The sequence below is a fragment of the Erinaceus europaeus genome, chromosome 19 (assembly GCF_950295315.1).
Source record: "Erinaceus europaeus chromosome 19, mEriEur2.1, whole genome shotgun sequence".
NCBI lineage: Eukaryota > Metazoa > Chordata > Mammalia > Eulipotyphla > Erinaceidae > Erinaceus > Erinaceus europaeus.
This window is the reverse complement of record NC_080180.1, coordinates 19,802,300-19,806,858: the sequence shown is the minus strand read 5'-3', so window position 1 is coordinate 19,806,858 and position 4,559 is coordinate 19,802,300.

Here is a 4,559-nt window from a genome sequence, read left to right as displayed (position 1 = left end):
AGTTCTAGTGCCTCCTGGCCCCTGGGGCAGAAGTGGGGGACTTCGGCTGCTCCTCTGTGAACTGCAGAGAGTTGCTCATGAGCTGTGCAAGTGGGGCACCCACACCTCCCACCCCATCCGTCACCCTGCCCTGAACTTCCTGCCATCCCCAGCCTCCTGCAAGGCCAAGCTCAGGGACCAAAGTGATGATCAGATGTTATCTACTTGGGGGTGGGCACAAAGGGTCACCCAGGAAACCCCAGGCCTGGCATTTGGTTTTCTTCTAGCCATTGACTAGCCCCTCCCCCTGCGATTTAGGATTGTGAATTTTCTGGAGACAGTCTCTGCAACACATGGACCCCCCAACCCCAGCCCTCCACATGCAGAGACCTTTCAGCAGAACCCGACTGCCCCCACCTGCCACCTTCAGCCAACCTGGAACTTTCCAGGTCACCAGGTCTACACAAGGGGGGCTCTGACTTGACTATTCTTAGACCCTTCTTGGCCCAGACAGGAGGTCCTCCTGAGTCTACTGCCCCCCTCTGGAACTGGTGAGTGACAGCACCCCATTCCCTACCCCCCTGGTTTCTCCTCAGGGTCCATATCTGTTATGGCCAGTGTGGGTTAGGGGGACCCACAGGAGAAGAGGGCCTGGCTCAGGATTGGGGTGAGAGCCAGGAATGGAGAGGAGGCATCTTGAAAGAAGCTTCCAGCAGCCCCATCTCCTGTGTGGTGGGCTGTTGTTGAGGTGGTCTGGTGTCGGGCTGCACCGCGGAGAAGAGAGCGGACGTCCAGAGCAAAGGGGTACACAGATCTTTATTATAGGATGGGGGGGAGGTTTGGTTCAGACCACGTGGAGCCAGCCAGCAATGGCCGACCACGGGGGGAGAGCAGGGAGCGAGACCTCAGAGAGGGAGAGCCGAGAGCCCAGAGAGCGAGGGGAGGGGTGAGGGGGCTTTTTATTGGGCGACAACCAGGGGTGACGTGTAGGGCCAGGATTGGTTGAAAGGGGGCACTCTAGGATTTAGCGAGGCATAGGAAAACCTGGGGGCGGAGCCAGGATTGGTTGAAAGGGGGCACTCTAGGATTTAGCGAGGCATAGAAAAACCTGGGGGCGGAGACTGCATCAGAATAAGTCCTCAGCAACATCTCCTCCTATCCCTTTATATCTAAATGGACACAGTAAAGAAAAATGGAGCATGCTTAAATGTTTTAGAGGAATGCCATGCTCAGGTGGGAAGATGTAGGACTTTCTGTGGAGGAGGGAAGGCTTAAATGGCTGCCAACCTTGTGAGATTTAAATGTCCTCCTGTGCTCAACCCCTCTTCAGAGAGAGAGACTTACCTGGAGAGACTCATCTCATAGGTTTAAGCGCAGCCTGCTCAACCATCTCTTCACAGTATCTCTACATCTTTTCTATCTTTCTATCTAGTAATTGCATAAGATGTACAAAGTCTATAAAAGACTATCATGGGGCAGAAACCTTTTGGACATAAGCCTAAATGACATAACAAAATAGGAAGGGACACGAAGGGGAGAAGTAAAAGTCAGTGGGGTGTGAAGGGAAGGATTGGTGTGTAAAGGAACATTCCCTGCTTGAGTGGGGAAAAGGGCAAGGGTACATAATGAGGGGGCGGCAGGAGGCATGACCCACCAAACAGAGGGGCTATTTGGCATTGTATAGTCCTCAAGGCAACAGTCTGTAAAGTCTATGAATTACTCAGGATTAGTCTATGAAAAACCAGCAGCGTGAAGGGAAATAAGCTGCTTTAAAATTGTGTAAAATGTATATAGGGTATGTCAGAAAGTCCGATACAAGTCTCAGTCCGAAGTAGATGGCTAGGGGAGGAATTGGCAGGGGATGCAACGCTGCATGAGGGAGGTCAGCTGTTGGAATGTTGCTCTTTTGTAGATAGCTAGCTGGAACTGCCAGCACGTAACAAGCAGGTCAGAAGCAGGAACGGTAACCAGGCATGAAGAAAGTTCTGTCCTTGGAATTCGTGTATCAGGTTCTTCAGATCACGTTGAGTGACATCTAGGGTTTCGGGGGGTGTGCCACGGTAGTCGTGCCATCTAGTGAGTGACGTCAGGGTGTGCAGGGGTTCAGATGGTTTTTCCGGGATTCCTGTGAAAGAAACACAAACAATCTGCTTCTCGTGGTTAATTTGAACTGGTAACAAGTTATAGGTTTGTTATAGTTGGTACCTCGATGATTATAATTGGTTTAGAATCTCTTTATGATTTATTAAAAGGTCATCTAATGTGACCTCCTGTAGCAGCCTCTACCGCAGGATCTTGAGACCAATTTTAGCTAAAATATGTATTTTAAACAGACTCAAATTGCTTAGAGAGTTAACGCATATTCGTGACAATGATTTTAACGTTTACAGTGCCAGATTGATGCCAGATCTGTTGTGGATTAATTTCCACAAGATAGTTTACAGGGCACCTTTGGGGGCCCTTCAAAGGTGTCCTGTATATAAAATTTATATAGTTTAGTTTTGGGAATGAATAGTCACGTTGAACATTTAGACTTTTACCTAAATAGTAAGTTACCTTAACAATTAATATTTACCTTGTCTGGTAAAAGTGTAGCTGTAGGGTTACACTTCTGACCGTTAAGTTAGTGTTACCAAACTTGAGACATACCCATAAACATTTAGTTATAACAAACTGGAGGAAAAAGAACTTTTGTTATAAAAACACATTATTTAAAAACAATTTTAAATCTGTCATTAGTCACACAGTTTAAGACTAAACACTTACATATATACCAATACTATATATAAAATTCAAAAGAGGGAGAAAGAAAAAAAATTTTTTGGAATGTTTCTGGACGTCTCCAGAAACTTTGGCTGCGTCCAGCATTTTTATATAAGGCCAATAACCTTTTAGAGTACTCCAAGCAGATGGGTCATGAAAAAAAAAAGAAAAAAAATTTTGTCATTTAACACACTCATTCACAAAAACAACTGGCCAGTTATAAAATAAGACATACAGGGAAAGGGTAGGAGAGAGGTCTCTGTGAGCCAGATTTGCAGGTTCTGCCATGTCGTATTACGGGTCCTGGGATGTATCCTGCATCTGGTCCTCTTGTAGTATTTCTTGTTCTTCAGGAATAACAGCGCCATCCTGCGGGTATTGTCGGACATGGCGGGCAGGAACCCAGACAGGTTTAGAGAAATTTTGAGGGAAAATGCATGCGAAACCCCTTCCCATGGTCAATAATGGGTCAGGCCCTTTCCAAACTTTATCGAGTGGGTCTCTCCATTTCACCTTAATAGATGGGAGGGTAGATGGTGTTTGCCAGTGAAGAATAATAGGGGGTAAGGCTGAGTTATTGTAAATATTAAAGAGATTTAACGTAGTTAAGGCTTTTGCTAGCTGGATATTGGGGGGATATGTTCCTCCTTTATCTTTATTTAGTTGAGCCTTCAGTGTTTGATGGGCCCTTTCGACAATGCCTTGTCCCTGTGGATTGTAGGGAATGCCCGTGGTATGAGTAATATTCCAGAGGGAACAAAAATCTTTAAATTGTTTGCTTGAAAACATAGGTGCATTGTCTGTTTTCAAAAGTAATGGGACCCCCATAACGGCAAAACAAGAGAGCATATGGCTTACAAGCTTTTTAGCACTTTCTCCTGTCTGAGCTGTAGCCCACATAAATTTAGAAAAGGTATCAATTGAGACAAACACATATTTTTGTTTGCCAAAGTTTGGTATGTGGGTGACATCAATTTGCCAAATAGCATTAGCTTTTAAACCTCGGGGGTTAACCCCAAGGGTCTGGATAGCAGGTGTCTTTATGAGATTTGCACAAGAAGAGCATGTAGCAAGGATATGTTTTAACTGTGGTACAGGAACATCAGGGAATCGAGCTTGAAGGCCTTTAAGATTAACATGGGTTAGAGAGTGAAAATTAGCAGGATCAGAGACAGAGACTGGGAAAGTTCCTGTGGAGGCAAGGCGGTCAACTGCGGCATTCCCTTCGGACAGGGAACCAGGAAGAGGGCTGTGGGAACGAAGGTGTTGAATATACAGTGGTTGGGTTCGAGAACAGAGCATAGAGGCGATTTGAATCAAGAGAGGGGAAAGTGGGTTGTCATCAATTTTCACATACGAACGAGCAAGCCATGGAAGTAAGTTAACAGTATACACACTGTCAGAAAAAAGGTTGAAGGATTCTGGTACAGCTTTTAGTGCAAGAAAAACAGCATAAAGTTCTTTGTACTGAGGGGAATTATCAGGAAGCTCAGTAAAGAGAGGTTTAGGAGATTGTTTGTCTGGGTAATATATAAGGGCAGCAGCTCCCCTTTTTCCGCCATCAGTAAAGATTGTAGGAGCAGAGGGAATGGGATCCCGAGAGAAAAGTTTAGGTGCTAGTAGAGGCAGAAGAGGTAAAGAAGCTATCAATTTATTAGAAGGAAAATGGTTATCTATTTGTCCTGGAAACCCCACGAAGCTTATGGCAAAGCGGGAATGATGGCGTATAAGCCACTCTGTATCTGTGAGAGAAAAGGGCAGAATGATTAAATCCGGTTCTTTCCCTAAGACCTGCACAGACCTATTTCTCCCTTGGC